The sequence below is a fragment of the Psammomys obesus genome, unplaced genomic scaffold, assembly GCF_907164565.1.
Source record: "Psammomys obesus unplaced genomic scaffold, mPsaObe1.curated_primary_1811, whole genome shotgun sequence".
In the NCBI taxonomy this organism is placed as follows: domain Eukaryota; kingdom Metazoa; phylum Chordata; class Mammalia; order Rodentia; family Muridae; genus Psammomys; species Psammomys obesus.
Genome location: NW_026585895.1, coordinates 47,523,717 through 47,540,380, shown reverse-complemented (window position 1 = coordinate 47,540,380; position 16,664 = coordinate 47,523,717). Strand labels below are relative to the sequence as shown.

General features: G+C 48.2%; 1 protein-coding gene across 8 annotated transcripts in view; it reads right to left on the bottom strand.

Moving 5' to 3' along the window:
- The window catches only part of Ralgps1 (Ral GEF with PH domain and SH3 binding motif 1), a 235,391-nt gene extending 219,209 nt beyond the window's left edge, over positions 1-16,182 (bottom strand). For 7 of the 8 annotated variants that reach the window (XR_008719384.1, XM_055600980.1, XM_055600983.1 and 4 more), the window contains exon 1: positions 15,469-15,504. The gene's annotated coding sequence lies outside the window, so the exon portion shown is untranslated. Of the gene's footprint in view, positions 1-15,468; positions 15,505-15,993 lie in introns of those variants that run through there. The other variant, XM_055600981.1, reaches the window with a different exon arrangement.
- Positions 16,183-16,664: the final 482 nt, after the last annotated feature.

The window sequence follows — 16,664 nt, the reverse complement described above, 5'->3', positions numbered from 1 at the left end:
GAACTCGTGCTCCATCAAGGAGTCCCTGTCCTACTGGGATCCCAACACGATGTCTGGCCATCCTATTACTGACAGGCCTGGCCTTGCTTCCCATTTAGGCAATTAGAGTCAGCGCTGCTGCCAACACTGCAGAGCAAGGCTTCTGGGACACACTTGCCTGCCATTCTGGGTGTCTGTCTCAGAGCTGGCTTGGTACCAAGTGGCAAGTGGAAGCTGTGTCTAGTTTTTCATGGTGGCTAAACCAGCTTACACTCGGACCAGCACGGATAGAAATCTTCCTGCTCCATGGTCTTGCTATCATTTCTAATTCATGTTGACTATTCTAATGAAGAGGCATTCAGAGCATAAGCATGACGGTCCCTTTACTGAGGGGAACAGCAACAGCTAGGGCTTCTCAAGCTTAACAGACCTGAGGTGAGTCAGAGCAAAGTGCAGTATTATTGCCACTTCTGCCTAAATATCATTTCTTCATAAAACCCTGAGGAGAGGACACTAAAGCACTGTGGGGAAGGACAGACAGGTTAACCCAACTGTGAGGCAGCTACACAAAGGTGCGACATATTCAGCCCAAAAGCTGGAAGCAGGATGGAGGTAACCCTGTTTTTTGTTTGTTTGTTTGGTTGGTTGGTTGGTTGGTTGGTTGGTTGGTTTGGTTTTGGTTTGGGGTGGGGTTGTTGTTGTTGTTTTAGTTTTGTTTTTTTTTGTTTTTTGTTTTTTTTACTTTTCCACAACTAACAATAAATAAAAATTTTAAAACAGAATCATGGGGCCCAACACTCATTCTTTAAAATTCTAGAATTTGGCCCATCATGGCACATGCCTTTAATCCCAGTACTCAGGAGGCAGAGGCAAGAGAATCTCTAAGAGTTCAAGACCCGCCTGGTCTGCAGAGTTTCAGCACAGCCAGGGAATTCAGGAATTCTCAGCACACTCTGTGGGGAGCTCGGTCATCACTGCTTACTAATTCCAGAGCACTCTCATCACTGCCCTCCAACACCTTCTGCCACACACTAGTTACCACCACCGGCCCCTCACCCGCCCACCAGTCACTGATCTACCTTCCGTGTCTAAGGCTCCGCCTCTTCTGGATGCTGCACACAAATGGACCTTCCTTTACCGTGAATGTTTCTCATTCACCCACACTACAGTACCAACAGTCTGCAGCACGCAGCTCAAGGGGCCCACACCCTGACATCCTTCCAGACATTCATCAACGGATAGGAATTTCTGGTGGTTTTGGTTCTATTACAATGCATCCCTGAACACCAAGTAAAGGTTTTCATCTGGGCACATGTCTCTTAGATATACACCTCAGAGTGGAATGGCTAGGTCACATGTACAAGACTCAACTGTTTAAACATCACTGTGCTTTCCAAAGACTATGCACCAGAACAAAGCAAACCGTTGTGCGTATCCCCATGGAACTGCCCTGCAAGCAGCTCAGGTAGGTGGCTTGCCTGCACAGCACATGAGCCAGAGGGACATATCAGACATATGGCAGGGCTGGAGATGGCTGCTAAGCCTCGGCCCTCACAGCAGCACAGCCCTCTGGAGAGCATTCACACGTAGGAACGTTGCTTTGAGCTGGACTCTGTTCCTGCCTTAACTATTATGACTGCATGCTCCATCTTTTTTCAAGAAGCATTTCATCTTCTACTTTACAATGCCAGTCATAGTTATTTAGAATTTGTTCCACTCTGCTGGGCCTTTCCCATTGTCAGGCCTGTGAGTATGACTCTGGGTCTGTGTTACCTCCCAATTGCTAAGCACGCCTTCTATCAGATTTTCCCCGGGAATGGTGTTAGCATGGGTGTGGCAAAAGCTACACATAAAAGGTGCATGCTGGACTGCCTGAAATGGTTCCTGTTACAATCAGATGTCAACCAAAACTTGGCTGAGTAATGAACGTTCCTCCAGCCACAGCTCCTTCTCCACAACTGCTGGCATTGATCCACTGGCCCCATGCAGTTCATGCAGTTCCATTGTGCATCAACTCTGTCAACATGACATCCTTTCTCTTAAGTATTGTTTGGCAATGGCTCACATGGTGTCTTCTTTTTGAATTGAAATTTCACCTAGATGTTAGGTGTTGGAATGTCATTGCTATTTTGTCTGGTTCACAAGGAGGCTTAGACTCTGCAGACTCGGGTCTTTCTCTTGTTTAAATTGAAAACCACCTGTCCTGACTTATAGCTTAGGCACTCTAGAGAACACACACTGGCCCCTCTCATCCAAGCCTCTCCTCCATTTCCTTCCTCCTGGCCCAGGATGCTCAGCAACCTCGGCACTTCTCACTTCTAACACTGACATGTATGATTTACTTTCTCATGTTCTTTGGTCAGCAAGTCCTTTCTCTTCCCTGCTCATCCTTTAGAGCACCTCTGACTTCCCTGATAAGGCAGCACAAACCTGCCCCCGTTTACTGAGCAAACTTCCTCACTGCTGGTTCTTCGTGGTGCATCTCTCTAGTGTTAATTTTTCTCCTTTTCTACCTATCCAGTCTTTATTTGCTGCCTTGCTTGTTTTGAGATAGAGCCTCAAAGGTCTTAGGTTGGAATGCAGATTGAAAGACTAGAGCTCTAGCAGCCAACCTGGGCCATGAGGTAGCCTCAGACTTATAAAGAACTTAGGTCTCTGACCCAGCATGCTCCTTACCTACTCTGAGCTAATACCCTCCTAACTTTTCACACATGAAATGTGTATCTTATGTCTTTGTTCTCATGGGGTTTTGTTATTGGTTTTTGTTTTTTTTTTTTGGGGGGGGGGGGTTTGGGGGTGGAGGATTGGTTTGGTTTTGGGGTTGGTTTTTTGAAAGAGGGTTTCTCTGTGTAGCCCTGGCTGTCCTGGAACTCACAAAGATCTGCCTGCCTCTGCCTCCTGAGTGCTGAGATGAGAGGTGTGTGCCACCCCCCAAAACACAGCCCTCTGCTTGAGTCCGACTGGAGAGTTTAATCCGGGGATGAGATCTATAAAGGTATTCAGGTGACGGAAACAGCACAATTGTCATTTACTAAAGCATTACCCTGTAGCAGACACCACACTAAGCATCTTGCCCATATAACATACCACTGAATCCTTATAATACTGTCTGTGGTGGGTGCTTCTATGGCAGTCACTGGAAAGGGACAAACAGCTGGTGACATGCTTACCATCCAAGCACCTGGGCTGCAGAGGCAAAAGATCAACCACAAGTTCTAGGCTTGGGCTACATATTGAGACCATCAATAAATATGAAATGAGGAGATGGCTCAGCGATAAAAGTGCATGCTTGCTGCACAGCTCCGAGCTTGTTCCCCAGATCCCACATGGAAGGAGAAAAGACTCCCCAAAGCTATCCTCCACTCGTACACTGTGGTACATGCACCCCACGCACATACACCATACACCTGCACATACAATAATAATAAAATAAAAATGTTAACTAAAAGGGCTAGAGAGATGGATTAGTGGTTAAGAGCAATGGATACTCTTCCAGAGGATCTGGGTTCAATTTCCAGCGCTCATGTGGCAGCTCACAACTGTCTGTAACTCCAGTTCCAGGGGATCCAACACCATCACACACATTTAGGCAAAACACCAATGCACACAAAATAAATAATTTTTAACTTTTAATATAAAAAGTTAAAATCAACTTAGCAGACAGACCCAGGAAGGTTAGAATCTAATTGCCCACACCTGGAGGACCCTCATCAGGATTGAGTATTTGGGCAAAGGTAGGATTTGAACTCAGCTCAGACCGAGCCCAGTTCTGAAGCATCCTCTCTCTGCCTTGTCCCACAAGGGTTCCCTGGCATTTCATGTTTTGTCAGACACATGGGCTTCTGTCCCCAGCCTCACATTCCACCCTGCTGTTTCCTTCTTAGATCAATACTGCCACATTCCCTTTTTCCTTTCCAGGACATCAGCTCCAGCGTTTAAGACCAGCTGTGTCCTGAGAGTGTGCCTAGTCCTGTCACTACTCTGCACCTGCAGGTGTCAGTACTGGGTCGGTGCCTCGGGTATACTCAGGGCTCTCGGGTTCCTGGCCCCAGACCAGCTGGTTCTGGAGGCTGACTTCTGTCAGGGTCTTGGACTTGCAGAAACTTTCCATTTGACCAACTCAACACTCTCTCACCCCACAGCAATCTGAGTAGACCTCTGCACTCTGTTACTCCGCAACTGAGCAGTTTCTCTCTTCTCCTCTCTTCAAACTGAGAACGGAGTGAGGGCCAACAGTGCACCTCCATGTCACAGGGTTGCACACCCCAGGCCACATCAGTCCGTGGGAACTGAACAGCTTCCCAGGCCCTCCACAGTGATGCAGATGCATGCCCTCCACTGGAACTGTAGGTCCTTCCTGGACCCCAGAATGTTAGGCAGATTGGGGAAGCAGCCTTCCTGCTCAGGGGCCTGGGGTCACTGTACACAGGAGGCTCCATAATAACCAGAGATTTTCTGAGAAGGGATATAGCAAAGACCCTACCTGCGTCTTCACTCTGGGCAATGGAAAGAAGTTCTTTGGAGTGATGGTCTGACTGATACCACAGCATGTGAGAGAATAAGCCTTCACTGCTGCTGAACACAAGGGGGCCCAGCTCAGGGGCAGGAGACAGACCCTGCTGGAAGGAGGCAGAGGCAGGGGCCTGCACCATGGCCTTCCTTCTTAGCTGACCATCCCTAGCAGTGCATCCAGCATCCCTTGCTTACCACACAGCCCTCTTGAGCAATCCCATTATTCCCTACGGCAGACCCCGGGGGCCATGTACTCAAGGAGGACCCATGCAGGAGGCACAAGAAGGCCCCATGAAAACTGCCAGCTTCCTTTTCCCTGGCAGTAGCAGATGCCGATATTCCCAGTAACATGTCCAGCAGGAAGTAAGTCTTTTCTAGTGCCAGGTGAGCAGAGCAATCACCAACGAACAGTCCAACCAAACTGCATGAAGACTAGCCAGCCTCAAAATGGCCAAACCTCCATTCACTACCTTCTTCCTCCCCACCTAATATTCCTTCATATTCCGTTTCTCAGTGACTGGGCCCACCCACCATCTTCTGTCAACAAAGCAAAAGACAGACATCACCTTCCTTCCCCACTGCATCATCATGCCTACGGCCTGCCACCTCAGCATCATAAAACAGCCACTCAGGGACAGGATCAGGACCCACTAGCTGGCATCTGGACTCTGGTAACAGCATCTATCATTTTCTCATCTCCACCTCCTTCTCACCATCATCTCCACAGCACACCAGGGTCAGCCGTGACAGGGCCTGGACTCACTTTGTAGAACAGACTGGCCACAAACTCACAGAGATCCGCCTGCCTCTGCCTCCCAAATACTGGGACTAAAAGCATGTGACAACACCGCTGGGCTCTACCTCTAACTCTTAAGTGCTAGATGACAGATATGTGTCACCATACTGGGCTGCACTTAATATTTTACACAGTGATTTGTTATTGCTTTGTGTTTAGTCATTTAATATTTGTATAAGACAGAGAACAGGGCTGGTTCCCACTACTCCATAGCCCACACAGAGCTGGCACTCACTACCCCCAACAAGGACTAGTTAAGTAGACAGACAGATGGACAGATGGTCTGGCAGGACAGAGAAAAGGGAGAAGCAAGGCTGCCCTCTGCCTTCAGCTGCTGGTGCGGTCTGACTGCTTCCAACTCATCCCTCGCAGTCCTGGGCTTTCCTGCTTAGGAAGGAGGCACAGACACCAGGAAACTCCTCAAGGCAAATTCTGGCTCCACATCTGGTGATTTTATCCTGCTCCTCCCTATCCCAGGACTACTGGGTATGCTGGTAAAACTGGTTTCCAAGACCCTCCCAGGCCTAAAAAGCTCCCCCATTTTCCCCAGCCCAAAACCATGATGGAAGCCACATCATGAAGAGATGCTGTTTCTTCTCAGGTAACCACCATCACCAGGCTAGACAGCAGAGCCTCACAGCTAGTCAGAGCTTACTTAGTCCTGCTCCCTCATAGTCGCATTGACAATTCAACAAAGCGCCCTGCTTCAGAGACTGTCACCTGAGATAAACCCTTAATGGCTGACATGGTTTGTTAGCTGCCGTGTATGACCTCCTGGCAGCTGTTGCAAGATTGCTATAGTCAAACGAATTTGCTCACCTAGCTTAGACATCAGTACAATTGAGCACGAAAGCAGACTAAGTCTCCACCTCACCTGGGAAGGGAGGAAGCACAGACCTTCAGACTGACACTCAACCTGACGAGCACAAAGGCCGTGGCGTGCTAGGTGCAAAGGTGCCTGGAGATAAGTTACATACAAAAGCTAACTGAGGTCAGCAAATACATATCACACCAATCGGCGAGTAACCTTCCCCACAGAACCCAACCTTAACTCTGGTCATCAGGCGCCAACCACACGCCCCAATGATCACTATCTCACTATTCACTAGAAGAAAGTCAGGATTCGCTGGTCCTAACGCTGAGTTGAACTTAACTCCCCAAATCCAATGATTGGGAATTTAAAATATATATAAAAATCAAGCAAAACTATAATAGGTGCTTTTGTCCAATTCAGCTCCATCTCCTCGCCTCACCTGTGACTACACAAGGCAAGCATCAGCTTATACTCTAAGGTGTCTGGGTGTGAAAAGAGACACCCACAGTGGCAAAAAAAACCCCAACTCTCTCACAGTCTCATCTTGGACAATTAACCTCTCTGAGCTTCCACTGTCTTATGTACATCACACCTACCCTGTCCACCCCGCCCACCATGCCCAATCAACAGAAGGCAGAAATAACTGTCATGGAGATGTTTTGAGCACTGTAAAGTGCTCCAATATCGTATGATGGACAGGACCTCTGAGCCAACAACCTTGTTTTATGGATTCAAATCAGTCCATTTTCTATTAGTTCATTCCTCCCTCATTTAACTAACCAGCAGATATGCATTAGTAAGCAATGCAGGCACAATCCTTGGCCTGTGGATGCTGCACCAGGGACCCAGGCACAGCAGCTACTTTTCTAAAGAGCTTGTCTTTATTATTAGTTTTTGTTTTGTTTGTTGAGATAGGGTTTCTCGGTGTAGCCCTGGTCACTCTGTAGACCAGGCTGGCCTGGAACTCACAGAAATCTGCCTGCCTCTGCCTCTGAGTGCTAGAATTACACCTGGCTAAGAGCTTGTTTTTCAGTTCTGCAGGCCTGGTTAAAGCCAGCCTGGAACAAACAAATACCCAGAAGAAAGAAAAGGAAGAAAGGAAGGGAGAGAGGGAGAGACTGGAGTATTATAGAGAAGACAGAATGAAGGAAACGTCTTAAACCAGTAAAAGTCACTAATTCCACATAACTTTATACCACAAAGAAGTAAAACAAGTTCTTCTGAATGTATCAACTTGGTTTTCATAAATATTTAATTCAAAACTGAACTACCAGACCTCCTTGCCCTACTTACAAGACTCCACGATAGTAGGTGAGAATTAGTGGAAACATTAAACGTGGACTTAAAGAAGCTCCTTATTGCTCCTTCCTTTCCAAATGAGGGCATTCTCTCATTTGTCAAGGTCTGCAGTTGTCAAAGCCAAGCACTTAAACTCCTTCTGATTGCTAGGTGATTGTCTTAACCTTAAATTCAAACCTTAGGAAAAAATATTTAAACCTGGGGCTGCAGTGATAGCTCTGTGGTTAAGAGCACTGGCTGCTCTTCCAGAGGACCTGGGTTCAGCTCCCAGCACCTACATGATGGCTCACACCTGCCTTTAACTCCATTTCCAGAAGATCTGATGCCCTATTCTGGCCTCCAAGGCTACAAGCATACACATGGCAGACACACACACACACACACACACACACACACACACACACACACATATGCAGAGGAGAAGATATGTTACATATGAAGGACACAGTATGGAATCACAACAATGAAACAGGAAGGAGCAGGGAGCTCCTGGACAGGCCCAGCCCAAAACTGTGTCTCCCTCTCTATACCTTCATTTTCCTGAGATCAGGACCTATACCTGGCAAGCCAATGCAGAAAGAGGTGACACTTTCCTGGCTGCTCTCACCAGCCCCACTGCCAGCTCTTCTGAGTTTCAACACATTTTTTTTAATGAGTTACATAGCTTTCACACGTGATCATCAATAACCCCCAAAAGGCATCCCAGAAACCAGTAACCATGATGAAGAGTCTCATCCTAGCACACATGTACAGCTGCTCTTGAGCAAGTCCTCTGCCAAGTGCTGTTGAGTCATCTCTTGGAAACCCCATGAGGGCCATGCAGAGGGAGGCACAATCTCCACACAAATGAGAAAGCAGAAGCGGGGACACTTCCTGGAGGACAGGTGCTTAAGAGCAGTGCAGACTCTACTCTGTGCCTCAAGCACACCTCAGCCTCTCTGATGCTCATTTGGGAGATAAACTTCCCCCAAAGGGCAGATGAGCACATCAGTTCTGCAGAAGCGCAGAAGAGTGTGGGACCTAGGTTTGCAGAATCTGCTCACCTCAGTGAGTGCAGATGAAACAATCTGGGGAGAGCTCAAAGGATCTGTCAGTACAAGCAGGATGCTCACCATGACTCTGGGCCTCACCACCTCTTTACGAAGAGCTGGAGCAAGAGCAGACAGCAAACACTTGTGGACCAGCTCACCAACCTCAGGATGGCTTGAGGCCATCTGTGACTTAGAATTGGCCATCTGATTAGCACCATTAACACTGTGCTAAGACCAGAAGAAACAGGCAGAGAGGTAAGTGCCCCACTTCAATGCCCCAAGTTAGAGTATATTCATCTTCCAAGGCAGGGAAGACACCTGCTGTGGGTAAACACAGGCTGCCTGCGGCACAGCCAGACTGTCAAGCCACGCAAGCCTGCTCCAGAGCCTGGATCTGTCAGCCCCATCACTCCATGGCATCGGTGAACATCACCTTAGGTCATCCTATATCTGCACTAAAGGGTAGGTGAGAACTGTATCCTCCCCCTGTACCTATTAACCAGTGTAAAAATGTAACCTACAGAAGGAGCCAGCAGAGAGGACAGTGGATGCTCACCTGGAGAAACTGACACATCCTCTCCAAGATCAACTAATGCCCACAAGGACAGTTAAGAAAGTACATCCTATGAGCACCGCAGATCCAACTAACTCTCTCTCGCCCATGTCAAAGTCTACAGGCTGGGGCTAGAGAGATGGCTCAGCAATTAAGAGAATTTGCTGATTATTTCAGAGGACCAGAATTCGGTTTCCAGCACCCCCATGAGGGTGCACCATAACCAGAAGCTCTGACACCCTCTTCTACATTCCACGGGCTCCTACATATACATAGTGTACAAAAACTCATGCAGGCACAAATATATACAAACAAATAAATAAATAAATCTTTAAAAAAAAATCTGCAGGCTGCCTAGTCATCTCCAGTGGCTGGCTGGAGGCCGGATGGGATAGAGGTACATGTCAGCAAGACGACCAGACCATCTTCAGACCTATTTTTCCCCAGCTCTGTGTACTCTAAAGACTCCACAGGACAAGCACTGCAGCCATACCCAAAACCCATAGCTAGTTGAGGGCACAGCACAGACCTTTGAATAAGCACTCGGGAATTTGGAGGTTTCGGAACAGATCCAGAGACTAGGCTGGCTTACAGAAAAACCATAGGCAAAGACATCTGGGACACATGACTCATCGGGACCTATCATGCCATCACCCAGGAAGCCTATTCTGGGCAGAGCCTGGGAACTCATCAGCAAGCAGACTTTCTCTGAGCAGAAAGAAGCACAGGCAAATGCCACATATCAATAACTCAATGCATGGTTGGATCAGGAGTGTACATGGTGACAGTGAAGAATTGAGTAGCTTTCACAAAGGAGGAAAAATGAAGCCAGGCAGTGGTGGCACACACCTTTAATCCCAGCCTTCTGGAGGCAGGTGGATCTCTGAGTTCAAGGCCAGACAGGGCTACACAGAGAAACTCTGCCAAAAAGTTTTTTGTTTTTTTTTTTTTTAAAAAAAGGAGGAAAAATGGATCCCTCCCTAAGTCACCCAGGAGGTCACTGTTCCCTGTTTCTGTGACCCCCAAGCTGCTCACCCCCACTGCTCGGCCTACCACTTTGCTCTGTAACCAGCAACTTAAGTGTGACTGTCTCAAAGGCCATGTCTGTACGCCTACACGCTATGTATATCTCCATGCTCACCTTAAACTGCCCAGTCAGCATCTCCTGGCAAGAAACAGAGTCCACTTCAGGTTGTGGCCACACCAGCTCATCTGCTCCAGGCATCTACATGGCCTGCCACCGTGAATGCTTTGCAAGCATGATGTCCTCTCATCTGCACAGACCCCAAGATAGGTCTCATGATCATCACCCATCTTACAGAAACCAAGATACAGGACTAGGATATAAACTGTCCATGTGTTAAAAGCCAGTGAGTGACAGGGCTAGACTTCAAATCAAAGGCTAAATAGAAAATCAGTTCTCAATTCCAGTGAACAAATATCCCCTTTCCTTTCTCTTTCAGTCCTCTGACTCACATCCAGATCCATGTCCTTTAACCTACTGTTCACTGGGACCAAAGCCATTTCATCCCTAGAGAAGAAAAAGGGACATCTCTTGTTAGTCTTCTAAACAATTACTGCTAGCCAGGAAGGAGTAAATACCATGAGGGTGGGGGATAAAAAAACAAAACAAACAAACAAAAAACAGTGCTTATAATATCAGAGGAATTTCATGCACCAACTGGAGCATTCCCTGCAGTTGGAAACTTTTCCAAACTAGAGTAAGTGAATAAAAGGGTGGGTCATGTATAGACTGCTACAAGAAAGAATACAGAATAAACAAAAATCTGGTCACAGCAGCTGCCTCCAGGGAGGAGACTAGGACCTGGCAGCTTGACACAAGACAGACACCTGTGTCTGAGCCCCCTAGTTGCTTAAAATAATCCTTGTAATTTTGTTTAAAGTTGTTTGTTTTTCCAATGTTTTCTCTGTGTAGTCCTGGCTGTCCTGGAACTCAGAGACCCACCTTCCTTTGTTCCTGAGTACTCCACCTTTGATTTTTTTTTTTTAATAATTAAATAATTTTGAGTTTTCTCTGTGTAGCCTTGGCTGTCCTGGACTCACTTTGTAGACCAGTCTGTCCTCAAACTCACAGTGATCTACCGGCTTCTACCTCCCTCAGAGTCGGGATTAAAGGCGTATACCACCACGCCCAGCCTTGTTTAAACTTGAGATAAAAATTTTTAAATACAAATTAAAAGAAATGATTGTGAACAAGAAAGACTGTGAACAAACACTGTATGAGCTTAGTGTGCGATGGGACAGGACTGTAGGGTAGCATTTTTTTCTCTCGTGATTTTTTACTAGTTCTTTGAGAACTGCATAAAATGTGTCTTGATCATATCCACCCCAATTCCTCAGAGTCACCCCTTCCCTACCCACCAACTCTGTGTCCTCCTTGTTTTTGTTTTAAATCCATCAAGTCCAATTTGTACTGCCCACACCTTCCTGGGTTCATGGCACTCTACCGGAGCATGGAAAATGTGCCAAGGACTACACTTAAAGAAAACCGGCTCTCACCTCTCGAAGTAGCTACCAATTTCCAACAGCTTCTCAGCCAGAGGTGGAGCTTCATACCCACCTCCTCTTTCCAGCTGTAATTTGGTCTGGCTTAGGCTTGCACAGGTCTTGCTATGAGTTCCTATGTGCAGCTGCCCTGCTGTGTCTGGAAAGCACTGTTTCTTCACCACCATGGCTTTCATAGTCTTTCCATCCCCTCTTCTCCTTAATGATCCTTGAGCTTTAGGAGAAGGAATGAGACGGATGTCCCAACTAGGGCTGAGCATGCTAACGTCTCTTAATCTCTGCACCTTAACAACTCTGTGATAACTGCCATTACTGTACAAAGCAGCTTCTCTAATGAGGGCTGCTGAGGAATGCTCAACTCTACCAGTACAGCAATGAATATTAGGAGTTGGTTTAATACTATTTATCAGAATTGTAGGTAGCAACTTCTTACCTGGGGCATATGACCTATCTAGCCACAGGTACTGGTTTCATCTTGTGAAGTAGGTCTTAAATCCAAGCAGAAAATGATTGATTACTACTATGACCTTCACGCCACTAGTACACCAGTCGTCATGTCTTGCCAGACCAATCACTGTAGTTCACAGGTTTCACAGCTGGGTAAGATTGACAATTACTTTTCTCCTCTGGTGGCATGCACCGCTGGAAGGGTATTCCAGCACTATGAAGGTGGCCAGTAGGAATGAAGTTTCCAAACTGGTCTCTCTACGTTCTATGATTCAAATATATCGTGTCTTCAGCAATAACATCCTTAACATCAAGTTCTAACGAGCAGCCAATAACACTGGCAATACCCTATAATGTTTGAGGGTCTAAGGAACCTCACTGGCCAAAAGAAGTAACTGATTCCTGGGACTGAACCTTTCATTTGTTAATCTGTGGTGTCCAGTGGAGCACTGATACTGTTATAGGGTAGCCATTATAACTTTTTATGTATGTGTGTGTGCATATATGTATGTGTGTATACACACATATAATATATATTCTCCCATACAGTAGTATGTTTCCATAAGGCTTTGTTATTTCTCCCTCCCTGTATTACCTCACCCTGCCCTTCTATCCCTCACCCCCAATTTAACTCTTCCTGTTTCATAGCTTTTCCCTTTCGTGTTGAAGCTCGCAAATTCCACTCTCTCTAACACTGCAATATCATCTTCTCTGTTTGAAATCAGGTCTCACTAGGTAGTCCTGAGGGACCTGGAACTCAGTACACAGACCAGACAGGCCTTGAAAGCACGGAGATCTACTGGACTCCTGAATGCTTGATTAAAGATGTGCACCACCACATCTAGCCTAGCTGTGATATTCTTGTGCAACAGACAAAACACATGCTGAAGAAACAAAAGACTTGCAAGTAGTGGCAACAGTCAACCTGTCCTTCATCTGCTCCATCAACAAAGATCTGGAGACTCCCTAACAGGTGACTTACAGGGTCTATATTACTGTTTTATTTTCTGCAACAGGCTGTTGCAAGCTGCCTGATGTGGGTGCTATGAACTGAACTCAGGTCCTCTGGAAGAACAGCAAGTGTCCTAACTACTGAAGCACCTGTTCAGCCCCTAGACAGATATTTTTAAAACTAAACCACAGGTCACTGCTTTCCTCAAAGATCTTAAGATTTTCAGCTTGCCAATCAGAAGCTAGAGTTAGCACTCCCAAAGATCATACCATCCAGCACTCTCCCACTCAGCTAAGAAAACGGAGCTCTGGAGTGGGGAAGGAGGCTTGTTCAAGGTTGTATAAGTAAAGGCCTCAGAGTTCCTGGTCCTCATCTCCTTGCATGGCACATGCTGTTCTGAGTAACCCATGTTAGAAGCTGGGCAAATGGGAAACGGGGCAGGGAGAGAAAGGTCCTAAGACTGGAAGCCAAGAAACTAAAGTGCCTCTAAATAGCTTATTGGTTCTTCAAAACAAATTTACAAGGTATTCAGACTTGTTCTTAATTTTTACAACTAAGGAAACCAAAGCTCTGAGAAGGTAAAAAGCTGGTGCTAGGTCACACAGCAGAAGGAACAACAGAAGGCTTCAAGCCAATCTGCCTTCCCACCTTTCAGAGCTGTAAGGAATAGGCTGGGGACATATCACTATGAGTTTTAGAGTTTTCTATTATGCAGTTTTCTCTCATCTCTGAATGCTATCATGCCAATAACAAATTTAAAAAGGCAATCAGGAAAAACAAAAATAAAGCCAATTATGGGGCAAGTGAAATGGCTCAGAGGCTAAAGGTGCCTACTGCCAAGCCTGAAAACCCAAGTTTGATATCTAGGACCCATATGGTAGAAGCAGAGAATGGACTCCCACCAGTTATCCTCTGACCTCCAAACACACACTGTTACATGCACAAATACACACAAAAAAATAAATGTAATACAAATATTTTTAGCCAGGCAGTGGTAACACATGCCTTTAACCCCAGCACTTAGGAGGCAGAAGCGGGTGGATCTCTGAGTTGAAGAACTAAACCACAGGTCACTGGTCATGGGAGATTACACACACACACACACACACACACACACACACACACACACACATACATATGGAAAGAAAGAAAAACTAACCATCTTAGTTTCTGATATGCATTCTTATTGTCAACCACCAGGCTTGGGACTTCATTTTAACACACAGGACATGAGAAGAGCAGTCCTTAAAAGACACTTACGTGGCTTCTCCCAAGACAGGGAGGAACAAGTCCTACGTGCAGGTGACCTAGCACCTGCCACACAAGCGATCCCCCAAACAAGAGCCTATCCCTGAGATATCTCCATGATGTCACTGAATCACCGTACCAATAATAGCAAGAGAGGCCAGCACCATGGTGTTTGGTCACCAGAAGTCCAAGGCTCATAAAATGAAGGCAAATGCAAGCTAGCAAAGGAGCTTCTGCCACCTTGTCTTCTGGCCATGTAACACAGAAACAAAGTAGTACAGGCCAGACTGGCCAACTGCTAGTGAGGTAACACAAGCTACCCAAAGGTCACGGGCAGATAGAGGATACTTCTGGAGCACAGGGGGTCTATCATTTCTCTCCCTTCTGTCTCCATAAACACCTAATGAAGGGCCATTGTGTTCTTCACCCTGAAGTTTTCCTTCTGGAATGTGGCAGAATCAAGCTGGTTGGAAGGGGGAGAATTCCACAGGGCTCCATTAAAGACCTAATGCATCAGCTTAAAGTCCTCACTGGGAATGGGTATAAAGGTCAGCCAACAGCTAAACGTGTTTTATTTTCCATTGACCATGGCTCCCCAGACTACAGTTGCTTGCTAAGGTCTCATAGGGAACACCATAATCTAAAACACCACTAGTTTGGAGGAGTGAAGTTCCCCAACACAAACCTAACCCCAAACTCTCAAGAAAGAGGTCTCATCTCACCACCTGACAAGATATTCCCCTCTGACCCCTGGAAAGCCACAATTAGGCACCAGGATGGTCATTTTGCAAACAACAAATCACTCAAAAAGGCAAAAATAACTCCTAGGTGTCTGTCACAGAGTCAAAAAGCTGAGTTCTTGCTCCGGTTCCGGCTCTTCGTCCTCACCACGCTGCCGTAACTACCTTTTTGAGACCGGCACTGTGAAGATCTGCACGAGCATCTGCCACCACGAGTCAACAATCCAGAACCCTTTCGAGCATCGCACCAGCTACTCTTGAAGAGCAAACATTTTCTATCAGCCAACGAAAGCCAACCACCCCGCAATCCAGCCATGTCTCTTTTCAACAGCAACAGAGGAGTTAAAAAAAAAAAAAAAGTAGTGCGCCCCATTTAGGGCTCAGCGTGGCACAGGGAATCAGCCGGCCTATTAACCAGGGGAGCTGCGATCCTAGCGCGAGTCAGCAAAGACATAGGCAGGCCTGGCCCGCCCCTGCAAGAGGCAACGGGGGATGCCTCCAGAGCCCGCAGAGAAGCCCAAATACAGAGAGGGGGAAGCTTTCACTTCCCCCGGAAGGGTCTCACTCTCACCTGCTGCCCCGCTTCCGGACCGGCCAACGCTCCTCAGCCCCGCCCCCTCCCAGCCCCGACCGCTGCACCTGTGCTTTTCCCAACTCTCCTCGCAGCCCCTCCCACTGCCGCCCGATGCCCCGCCCCTCACACCTGAGCCCTTTCCCCGCCGCTAACCCACACGCAGGTCTTTCCCGTACCCTGGGACCTGAGCGCCCCCAGGCCCCACGCCTCGCGCCAAGGCTCCGCCCCCACGCCGAGCAACCACCACCACCACCACCACCAGACCCCTCCAGCCGCGGGCCCCGCCTCCCGCACCTGCGCCCTTTCCCCCCGGCCGCCATCCACTCCCCCAGCCCCCAACACGCAGTCATTCGCGCCCCTGGGACCCGAGCCGACCAGGGTCCCGCCCACCAGGCCGAGGTCCCACCCTCGAGTCGAGGCCCCGCCCCGACCCCTCAGGCCTGGGGTCCCGCCCCTCCCGCACCTGCAGCTGCCTGCGCCCAGGGCCCCGCCCCACCCCGCCGCGCCAGCCGCTCCTCTCACCGCTGCAGTCCCGGCTGGTCACCTTGACGCGGGCCGCAGTGACTGCCGCCGCGTCCTCATGGCCCTGCGAGAGGCCCAGCGGCAGCGGCGCCTTCGTTCCGAGGCCCGTGCCGGGCCAAGCTGGGTTGAGGTTGGACCAGGCGCAAGCTTGAAACGCTGGGCCGACGCGGGAGCCCCGCCGGTGCCCAGCCGCAGTAGGAACCGTCCACTCCCGGGCCTGAGCGGCGGGCGGCTCAGCCAATCGGCGGGCGGCACCGTACCGGGCTCCTCCAACCACCTTGCTGTAGGGGCGGAGACACGCAAATGAACCGGCTGGTTGCGCCAGTGCGCAGCCGCTGCAGCAGCGGTCCCCCACCAGCCGCGGCCTGGGCTTCAGTCTGCAGACGCTCAAGCTTGCAGGGATGCCCCGCGGCTCTCATCCGGCTCAGCGGCCGCCACGCCCACCCCCTGCCTAGAAATAGCCCTACACTCATTCTACACACAGACCTTACCCAGTGGCCCCCTTAAATTCCTACCTAGAATATATCCTTTTCAACAAAAAATGGCTTTGTGTGCAAGACATCATCACCTTAGTGCCCATTCTTCACACTGTGATTCTGTGATTCTAAATCTGTCAAATTGATAATCAAGATCCAGTAACACACTTCGAGGTCCTTGGGGCTGATCCATGT